Below are 11,384 nucleotides of genomic sequence, written 5' to 3'. Positions count from 1 at the left end.
GGTAGATTCCGACCCGGTCCGGTTCCGCTTTTTTTATTTATTTATTTATTATTAATTTTTTTTAAAAAAAATTAATTAAAAATTAAAAAAAATTTTAAAAAAATTAATTTAAAATTTTTTTTTCTTTCTTTTTTTTTTTTCTTTTTCCTTCCTTTTTTTATTTTGTTTATTAAAAAATTTCGTTTTAAAAAAAAAATTTAAAATTAAAATTACTTTTTTTATGTGATGTATTGTTGTTGTTTTAATCTAATGTAATATTATTTTGTAAGTTTTCGTCTTGTTTAAATTAGACAAAGCCTGAGGTTGCGCGGTAGTATTTTGCATGTTAGTTTTTATTATCGCTGTATTATTATGCATATTTTTAATACAATTGCATGAGTGTTGTGTTTTTTGAATGTCATCTGACTTAGTTAAGGTTAGAACCTTAGGCTGCATGATTTGTTGTGTTCCTGACTGCTAATCGTTTCTGATTATGCACTCGCTTGATCACCTCACATGTTAGGAGAAAGGTCCTAAAATCAATCCAAATTGCCTGACAAATGTTTTCAGAAATGAACAGGGTAAAAAGGTACCGAAAGGGCATTAGTTATCCAACTAGTGTAACCAAGTCCCCGAATTCAGTTAATCTCTAGTTCGCAGGAATAGGGTGATTCTCCCATCACCCTATTTGGGTTTCTAATCGGCCCACCCCAAATCGATTAGTGGCGACTCCTTGATATAAACCACTTGCATGTTAAAAAAACTTAAACCCTAAGTCGCGATATGGTATGGGCTTGGGAGAGCTCGAGTTAAGTCCCGAACCTAGACTTAGCACGTACCAGGCAAACCCCCCTTTTTTGCATGTTGTTCGATAAAAAAGGGCTCGGGAGTTCGGTCGCGACAATTGCCGAAGAACCATTTCGATCTTTGAAAGGATAGACTTAGGAAGGGTGAAGACATTTGCCCAATAAACCTGGGTTGCATAGAGTACTGACTTGATGAGTTGTAAGCGTCCAGCAAACGAAAGGAAGCGTTATGACCAAGAACGGGCTTTAGCCGTTATCGTGTTCACTAAGCAATAGCAATCAGCCTTAGAGAGTCTAGAGGCAATAATAGGAACTCCAAGGTATCTAAAGGGTAGCAGACCTTGAGCAAAACCAAAGCAATTTAGAATCTGGTTGTGGAGTTCCTCCGAACCACCTGATAAGAAAATCTCACTTTTGCTTTCGTTTGGCTTGAGGCCGGACCAACCTGAGAAGGTATCAAGGCCTTCCTTTAGGAGAGCTATAGAAGCCATGTTTGCCTCAGAAAAGAGAAGTACATCGTCGGCAAAAAAGAGATGGCTAAGTCTAGTGGCCTTGCACCGCCAGAAGAATTTGAAGGGAGCCGACCGAGTTTGAGCATCAAGGATGCCCGAGAACACTTCCATTACAAGTGTAAATAGATATGGGGAGAGAGGATCCCCTTGCCGGATGCCTCGGCCACTAGCAAAAAACCCGTGCATCTCTCCATTAATAGCAACCGAGAATTTAGGCGTATTGACACAAGCCATAATCAGCTTAACCATATGAGGAGGGAAACTAAAAGCCTGGAGGAGTAATTCCAGAAAACCTCAGTCAAGGGTATCATAAGCCTTCCGAAAATCTACCTTGATAGCACATTTCGGTAGGTAAGGGTGACGGTGAAAGCCAGCAAATAATTCTTGGGCCAATATGATGTTATCCGTGATCCTTCTCTTCTTGACAAAGGCATTCTGAGAGTGGCTAATTAGAGAAGGCAGAACTGAAGATATTCTAATAGCCAATAACTTGGATATGTATTTGTAGACTGTGTTACAACACGCTATGAGCCAAAAATCTTTCATAGAAGAGGCATTGGGAGATTTCGGCACAAGAGTAAGGATTGTACAGTTTAGTTCTCTAAGCAATGTTCCAGAACGAAAGAAGTCTCTAACTGCAGAAATAACAGAGGGGCCAACAATATCCCAGTTAGACTTGAAGAAATCCGCATTGAAGCCATCAGGACCCGGGGCCTTCCCTTTGGCTAGAGAGAACATGGAATTCTGGATCTCAATATCTGTTACTTGACGAGATAAGAGAAGGATCTGATTATCATCCAATATGTGTTGGAGCATTGGACGAATGGTCGAGATATCCGGCCGTATGATAGAAGAGTCAACAGCAAGCAGGTTCTCAAAATAAGAGACTATATGTTGCTGGATGAGGGCCGGTTCACGAATGATGGCACCAGCATCATCAGAGATCGATAATATACGATTTTGAAGATGTCTTTTGTTGACAAAGTGATGGAAATACTTCGTGTTGCTATCCCCTTCAGTCAACCATCTAATCCTTGCTTTTTGCTTGAAAAAACATTCTTCCTGAAGACGAAGAACCGAAAATACTCTGGATTGTTCCCTTTCCAGACATTCCAATGCCATATTAGAAGGGTCAGCATCAAGAAGATATTGAGTAGAAGTGAGGGCTAACCTCGCCTGGGCAGTGCGGGTCGATATATCGGAGAAAGATTCTCGATTGAGAAGTTTAAGTCTTGCTTTCAACATTTTGAGTTTACTACATAACCCAAACAGAGAAGATCCCGAGATGGCCAAATCCCAAACCTGTTTAACAGTGCTCTCAAAGGATGGGTGGGACATCCAAAAATTGAAGAACTTAAACGGTTTCCTAGACGGTTGTTGAGGTAGAACTCGGACAATCATAGGAGTATGATCAGATATTCCGGGGGCAATAAAAGATGCCTCGGAGAAGGAGAATTCACTACTCCATTGATCATTAATAATGACCCTGTCTATTTTCCTTTGTTTGCGATTAACAGACGCAGAGTTCGACCAAGTAAATCGGTGGCCGACAAACCTGAGGTCCTCAAGGCCGGCTTGGTCAAGGCAATCTCCAAGCTCATTAAAGGCTGGGATCCATGCATTTGAGCTTCCGGTTCTATCGGAGGGATGACGGATGGCGTTGAAATCACCAGCAACCAGCCAAGGGAGAGACGCAAAAACAGAACTGGAGTGGATCAAATCAGTCCAGAGGGAACGGCAATTCACAAAAGTGTGTTCTCCATAAATAATCGAAATGATGCACGTCTTATTCAAGGCCTGCAGATTTACCTGACCATGAATAGCCTGGGAAGACATGGACAGAACCTGCATTTGAATTTCATGCGGATTCCAGCCTACCCATATTCTCCCCCGAGGTGAGAACTCGTAGTTTGAAACCCAATCCCAACCCGGCAGCAGCTCAGTAGAGGTAGATTCAAAAAGGGACTGAATGATCTTGGTCTCAAGAATCCCTATACAGGAGAAATTATTTGCTCTAACAAAGGATCTTATTTCAGCTTTCTTTAGGGGGGCCGAAAGGCCCCTAATATTCCAAAATCCAAAAAACATGAACACATAGTGGAAGAGCAATTACCCTTTTTTTTACCACCCTTTCTCCTAGTTTTAGGGGTGGCAACTTTGGCTGCTGGAGTAGGGCTAGCCTTGTTAGGAATCACTAATAGTTAAGGAGAAGGGTCTGGAGCGGCAGGAATACAGACTGGCACCGAGGTCTCAGCCTTAGTGAGCTCCTTATGATCCATACAAGAAGTAGGCAGGACAAGGGAGTCTTCCTCAACAGAACTCCCTATGCTGCTGATTTTGTCATCCTCACTAACGTCTTCGTCAAAAGAGGCCGGAGAAGAGGCTGGAGAGGTAGCAGGGTTAGGCAAGGTCTGCTCGCCCAATACTTCTGGAGAATGATTACTCCGAGGGGAAAGGGAAGGCGATTTGGGCTGATTTTCCTGGTGCATCCCAGAATGCCGTTTCTGGACTACTTCCCATTTGTCACCCTTTGGGATAGGAGAGTTATGAGCATCATCCTCTGGAATAGGGGCCCTACGAGCGGGAACCGCCAAGGCTCTCGGAGAAGCACAGTTGTGGCCAAAAGTGCCACATTTCGTACAAGCCAGAGGACACCATTCATATTCGACTTTAACAGTCCAGACTTCATTATTGAGGAAGACTTCAATAGACTCCATCATGGGCTGTGATGCTTTGATTTCAATGCGAACCCTGATATATGAAATCATCCGCTTCCTCTCAGTTTGCATATCGACATGGAGTGGTTTGCCAAGTGTGCTAGCAACAGCACTTATGCCCGGGGCAGACCAAAGAGCAAGAGGAAAGTCCCTCAATTTAACCCAGACGGGAAGAGAAGAGTGCTGGATTTTCTGCAGCTTCAAAGCTGGGTGCCATTGCTGCAATATCATGGGCACCCAAAGGATGGTGATAGGCCCCCCATCAAGGATCTTCCGCCTAAAAGTGTCATCTGGGATGTGGAAGAAGTAGAAGCCTTCAGCAGTTGCCAGAACATCAGAAAGCTGAAGTCCCCAGACATTTTTAACTGCAGATTCAGTAAGTTTGAATGGCAATTTCTTACCAACATAGTAGCCCACTATGCATTCACTCCATTTTGGGTCAGCTACCTGAAGAATGTCTTCGACAAAACAATGTTTACTATTTATGAATCTAATATTAGCCCAATCCAGCAGAGACGTGACCAGTTCTAAAATTCTAATTTTATCTTGGCAAAGTAACGACTATGGTTGTTTAAGTAACTGATTTTTTTTAAAATTTCTGCATAGTTACGGTACTAATTTTCCTAAATCTATATTAGGATTACTCGTTTTTCTTGGCACTTTCTAACCGGGTGGCCGCGAAATTTTGAAATAACCTTGAAATATTCCACCAATGTAACCAATTGATGGAATTTTCAATGGAATTTGATTTGTAGTCAAATCTGGTCAAGCTTTTAAAATCTGGAAGCATGGAATTGATTCGTGTATGTGTTCTACGCTTTTTCATGCGGGCATTACAGAAGATCGTCCGAACCAGTTAGGTGAACAAGAATGTAATTCAACTACTTGTGTGCCAGTTGGATATAAGCAAATCACATAATGAATTCTAATGGTTAATTACAAGGATTATCCTATTGCAAAATCAATAGTAACAGCTTGATTTGTCTTAGTTATTACGTCCTCCAATAATCTCATGCCACGCAATACAGTTTATTCAAGAATTATCAAGATTCAAGAGAAATACTCCATCAAATATGGGAGTGAGATCTCCTACCTGTGTACATTAATCCCGTGGCCTTCACTACAAAATAATCGGTCCACGTTTATAAAAGCACACGAGAGCAAACACCTCTCATTCGAAAACAACAAAAAAACAGAGAGGAAGAAGGAGAGATTCTGTCATCGCTTTTGAGTTCATTACAATGGCGATTAGGCATCCCGGGTTTTGCTTTCGACCCACCAACGAACACCTCTTTTTTCATTACTTGTTGCGGAGGCTGAGTCAAGAACTGCTTCCCGACCCGAATGTCGTCCGCAATTGCGACGCGTACAGCAGCGGGGATCCCTGGAAGATCTTCGGCAAGGATACGGACGAGAAGTTCTACGATTTTACCGTGTTGAAGAAGAAAAACAAATCTAGAGTGGATAGGACTGTTGGCTCAAGTACTTAGAAGGGCGAACAGACTCACGAAATCAGGGATTCGCGAGGTAAGCTAGTTGGCTACAAGAAACTCTTTACTTTCAATCCGAAAGCCAGCTTGAGTGCAAAGGCCGACAAGGCCAAGAATGGGCACTGGATCATGTATGAGTACTCAACGCATCCACACAATGTAAGTGTCACTTTCCTCTTGGGTTATCAACTACTGGAAGTACTCGTTTGGTTGGTATATTTTTCTTCATACTTTTATCAATATAAATTGTCACTGTCTTAAACTTGATATCTGATCTGGGTCAGCCTTTGACAATTTTAATTTTGTTGATTTAGAAACAAATGATGCTTAGTAAGTTTGGTACTCTTTATGGATCCTAACTATTTTGATCCAATTTTAAAGCATTCGTTAGGGTTTGATCAACCACTGAGGTTTGACCCAGTTGCCACCTTTCTTACTTAGAAAGGGAGAGGAGGGGAGTTCGATTCCCCACCTTCTCGAAAGGTTAGGGGCGGGGACGTTTAGTTTTAGACGTGGGTTTCGACTCCCACACTCTACAAAGAGGTAGGGCAAAAGTCTGAGAGTGAATTGAGAGTTAGAGTAAGGCAAACCAAAAAAAAAAGTTAGGGTTTGATCAATAATATAAAAAAAATTATAAACGGAATTCTTTGATCAATAGATTAATTGTACAAAACCTACCATTCTCATTGTGAATTGGTCGATCAAGATAGTACTGCTTTTAGCATAACTCAGTTTTGGGTTGCATGTACATATATGGCATAATTATTCTATCATACGTTTGACATACGGATTTTAGTTGTTTAATTTCTTTCTCTTTCTTCTTTAATCAGAGGGAAAGGATAATTTATTTTGATTAAATATTAGGAGGACTAATTCAGGAGGGAGTGAGATTTTCCTCATGATGATAAAACAGTTATATCAGGTTTCAGAAGATCTTCCCATGTACAATTATGTTTCTTTTTAATAAATAGATGGTGGTGAAAAAATATCGAATAGGCTCTCTTCAAGTGTGTCTTGAGGCTCAGAGTAAATAAATAGAATTTCTCCTGTAATTAATTTTATCGAAAACCAAAAATTTCTTCTCATTAATAATGATTAATAAGTGTTCAATGGACACTCATTAATACAATTTTTCTATAATATAAGGGGAAATTGACCAATTTAAATTAAATTAGCTATATTTTTATACTTCTTAGTAATAATGACGGTAATATAAGTGAATAGAGACATTACATACAAATTTCTTCTTAAAATTGTATTCTCTGAATTAAGTAAGTATAAAATTCGTGAATTAATTGATTTTTGTCTAAAAAATTATTTGAATGTGTTTAGAATACTATTAACTTATCAAGCACATCAATCTCGTGAAATGAGTCATAAAAGTTAAATTTCATTTCAAACATCTCATTGAGGTTTTTTTTTCGCAACAATTGAATTTTGTTTACCTGATTTGACCCATTTAATGAGTTATATTTCAAAAAAAAAAAGAGTTATATCGCATGTTCTAATACCTATTCAATAAATAGGTCATGCTCGGATTGAATTTTCTAACACAATTATTTAATAGATCATATTTAGATCGATTTACTTAATTCTATAATTTTAAATTGACATGACCCGCCCGACTCATAAACACCAAATAGGTATCACGAGTTAAGTGTCCTAATAATATATCTAAATTGGTGCTTTTTATGAATTCTAACTATTTTGATCCAACTTTCATGCATTAGTTAGGGTTTGATCGATGATATAATTGGGTTTATGATCCGTCCACAAAGTGATTAGGGTATAAAAAGGAATTCTTCGCTTAATCATCTAATTGTAAAAAGCCACGAACAATCATTATTGTTGTAACTTGGTTGATCAAGAAAGTGTCTGATTTTGCCCTCACTATAAGTTGCATGTACATTGCTCGGGCCCATTCTTCCTATCATATCGTTCATACACGCATTTTTATTGATTATGATCTCTTTTTAGAGGGAAATGTTTATTCATTTTGTTTAAATATCATGCTGGAAACAGAGTGTGTCCTATGCGTAATCAGAAACAAATACGCCGAGAAAGTAAACAAAAACGGGTGCCGTAATCTGCACGGCCGCGTGCAACTTGAGGAAGAGAATCGACGAGCAAAGAAGGCGGCACGCCCACTTCGCTACGATCACGCAAATGCCATCGACGATCCTTCCACGGCATTGCCACTCTCAACTCCGGCCGCCACTCAAGCTCGACCGGCTGCTTCCCCAGCGATCAACGAAGACGCTGTCCCTGATCCACCTCCGACCGTGACTCCGATTGTGACGTGGACCGTTCCACAATATATCTGCTGCGATGCAAATTATGTCAATTCGCTTCCTACAACCACTACGACAGTGCAACAAGATACTTGTGGTTTCGGTTCCCTGGCCTTTGGCGGCACTGCGTGCCTCAATCCTACGACGACAGCGGCAGTGGCTGTGCAAGACGACATCTTCTACGCCGCTGATTCCCAGGCTTTCGCAGCAACGGAAACACCAATCGTCTTCCTCCAGTGGCAGCGAACATGCAAGGAGATACCTGCAACGCGGCTTGCCGGGCTTTCGGCGGCCCAATTGCCGATCTGCTTCCTACGACCAGCACGGCCGCACAATGGGTTGACTGTAAATGGGCGCATCAGTCAATGAATACGGAAATAGATCCGTCTGTCCAGTACCTCTTTCATACAGTCGTCAAGCAACGCGCTCGAGCTCTTCATGCAAGGAACGATCTCGTTGAATCGCACCCGGAAGGAGTTCCAGCTGATTGGCCTGATGAGTTTCTGGACTTTAGCCATTGTATCTAGCTAGCTAGCTATTAGGAGAATTGATGAACATCACGTTCTTAATTGTAATTCTCACTATTTTCTGCTCCTTCGGATGATGCAAACTATTATGACTTTGACGATAGATGGGATGTTCGTTATGTTCAGGTTAAGTTTTCTCGAACAGCTCCGAATCAAAATCAGCAAAACGCCCAGATGATGATGTTTATATTAATTGTAGACTCTCTGTAGTGGCACCGAATGGCCTCTGTTTACATGAATAATCATAGTACAACCTTTTCAATTAGCAGCAGGCACAAAAACTTTGAACTATCAATGGATCGTAACTCACTCATGTATGTCGGCTTGTAAATCTTATATTCGATGATGAACTCCGGGTACAATGCTGTGGCAATGCGGACTCATGATATGTGGCGGGCAACGGCTAATACTATAGGGCGTGAATGATAACCATCTTGTTCCCGGGAGCAATTTCTAGCCAGAAATAGTTTTTTTATTTTTATTCCTTGAATGAGTTTTTGAGTAAAAAAACGTGTTTGATAACGACACAAAAAGTTCGTTTGATAGGCCTCAAAATTTCTGGGCGGTGGGCGGGCAGACGGAGGGCGGCAAGCAACGGGAGGCGGTGGCCGCCGAGAGGCGAGGGTCGGCAAACAATGGGCGGGCGGGCAATGGACGAATAATGAGAAGAGTTTTTATTTCGTTTCTGTTCCAAAAATAGAAAAATAAAAAATTTCCACTTCTCATTTCTATTCCAAACTTATTTTTGAGCTAAAAATTTGTCCCGAAAATAGATAAATGAAATTGCGTTACTAAACAGATTTCTGTTTCAAACCTATTCTAGTAAACAGAAAAATGGAACAATAAATGAACAAAACGGTTATCATCCGCGTCCTTAATAGCCGATTTCTATGTAAGTCGAGCATATTTTATGATGAAAATTACCATTGTCATATGCGTTGCCAATTATAACTCTTACAGCATATCGGCTGCTTTTTTTTATTTATAATTTGCCCTTGATTGATAGTCATCATCAGCTTACCCAGCACAAAATTCGAACAAAATGGAAAACCCCTGTACTCCTACTGTGCTCCTCGATGGCCATAGACAATGGACCGAGCGATGGCCATCTCGCGTGATAACACATTTCGTCATTGTGAAATCTCCCGAGTGACGTCCTCAATTCGCGTAATACACATTTCGTCATTGAGAAATGTCTCGTCTGTATGCTTTTTTACTGTGGCTTGTCGTCTTTGTTCTCCGAAAGACTTCGAGACGACTCGGAAGTCTTCATGCACCAAGTCGCCCCTGTTGGTCACCAGGCGTTGGGCCCGGTGGCTTTAGTGCGGATCCCAAGCCGCACATGTATGAACAGGGTGCACAAGATCCAGATAAATTTCAACCGTTAGATGAGGTCGGTCTTGTATGGGTCTCGCATAAATCAACGTCGGAGATCGACTGGGCTCGTTCACGTGCAAAGCATGATATTACTTTTTTTTTCTTGGGTCCAGGGCCGGGCCAACTGGGTCCGAAGCCAGAACAAAAAGATAAAGGTCTTCCCATCGGTTAATTCAAGGGTTAATTCCAAAAAAAAGCACCAACTTTAGGTCGAGGGATAATTTTGGCCCAAATTTTTTTTTGTTCCATAAAAAAGCATCAACTTTAGGTCGAGGGACAATTCTGGCCCGAACTTTTTTTTGTCCCGTAAAAAAGTACCAACTTTAGGTCGAGAGACAATTCTGGCTCGAACTTTTTTTTGTCTCGTAAAAAAGCACCAACTTTCACTTAAATCCCAAATCTGGCCCTTATTGACTTAAAACCATTGATTTTCCAACTTGACTATTCCACCTTAGCAATAAATCCACGTGACTTGCTGACTGGATTTAAAGCATTATTCATTGTCTTATTCTCTGAACCACAGCTTGAAGAATAACGGTGAAACTGTTCGTCTCCTTCACTTCACTGGCAAGTCAAAAATATCTCTAGATTGAATCTTTCTGGCCAAACTTCGTCGTTTTGTCGTAATTTGAAGCTGTAGACCACCGCCCGTCGACAGACGCCATGGAAGAGATTCGCCAGGCTCACCACCATAACTTTTTTTCTCAAACAAGGGTAACTTCAGACAGAAAGTCAATGGGAGGCCAAATTTGGGATTTAAATGAAAGTTGGTGCTTTTTTACGAGACAAAAAAAAATTCGGGCCAGAATTGTCCCTCGATCTAAAGTTGGTGCTTTTTTATGGGACAAAAAAAAGTTCGGGCTAGAATTCTCCCTCGACCTAAAGTTGGTGTTTTTTTATGGAACAAAAAAAAGTTCGGGCTAGAATTGTCCCTCGACCTAAAGTTGGTGCTTTTTTTTGGAATTAACCCGTTAATTCAAGGTGCTTTTCTATATTTAATTTTTCTGGTGTAACACATTTTACTTTAGTTTGGTTAAGAGAGAGGGGCGCACTGGTTTTTGCATCTAATGTATGACATGATGGTTCGAAAGGCCTCTATGATCAAAACCATTTGGTGATAACTTCCAGTCAAATCATCTTGTCTTACGATCTCGAACTATTGACCGAATGATCAAACATCCAATTTGTCTGCGATAAATTCCATCACGACGTCTCATATTTAGGATAAGTCTCGCCAGCCACACTATAGAAGAGCTTTACAAGATGCTCGTGAACAAGTGAATTGTGTGTTCGTGACATTTGTATAAGTCGAACGGTCCGGATACTTTATACTATAAAAAAAATGCTAATAACTTATTTTGGACTACGTGTCAAGATTCTTGGGGTGGTGAAAGCAGATCAATTACCCTTGTAAAATAGGATGATTTTAATCAAATTTAAAATACAATTATTATTCTATTCACCGCCTCCTATAAGTGATCTTCCTTATTGCACAGAGTACCACTAATAGTTTAGAGATTTAGATTGCACCTTCATGCGCTACAATTATATAAATTTACAGATATTAAGCAGGTGTCACCTCATGATACTTATTAAGTAACCAAAAAGTATATGACTGATTTATATCATTTTATGGGTAATTAATTATTTACAAATCAAATCCTTTTTCATAACAATGTGGCGTT

At 40.4% G+C, this 11,384-nt stretch overlaps 1 pseudogene; it reads left to right on the top strand.

Annotated features, from left to right (window-relative positions):
• The first annotated feature begins 5,255 nt into the window (after positions 1-5,255).
• Positions 5,256-8,164, top strand: LOC115663293 (NAC domain-containing protein 2-like; annotated as a pseudogene).
• Positions 8,165-11,384: the final 3,220 nt, after the last annotated feature.

The sequence above is a fragment of the Syzygium oleosum genome, unplaced genomic scaffold, assembly GCF_021117445.2.
Source record: "Syzygium oleosum isolate NSW1041296 unplaced genomic scaffold, Sole_v2.1 Sole_v2.22, whole genome shotgun sequence".
In the NCBI taxonomy this organism is placed as follows: domain Eukaryota; kingdom Viridiplantae; phylum Streptophyta; class Magnoliopsida; order Myrtales; family Myrtaceae; genus Syzygium; species Syzygium oleosum.
The sequence above is the reverse complement of the archived record's forward strand: the minus strand, read 5'-3'. Positions and strand labels throughout refer to the sequence as shown.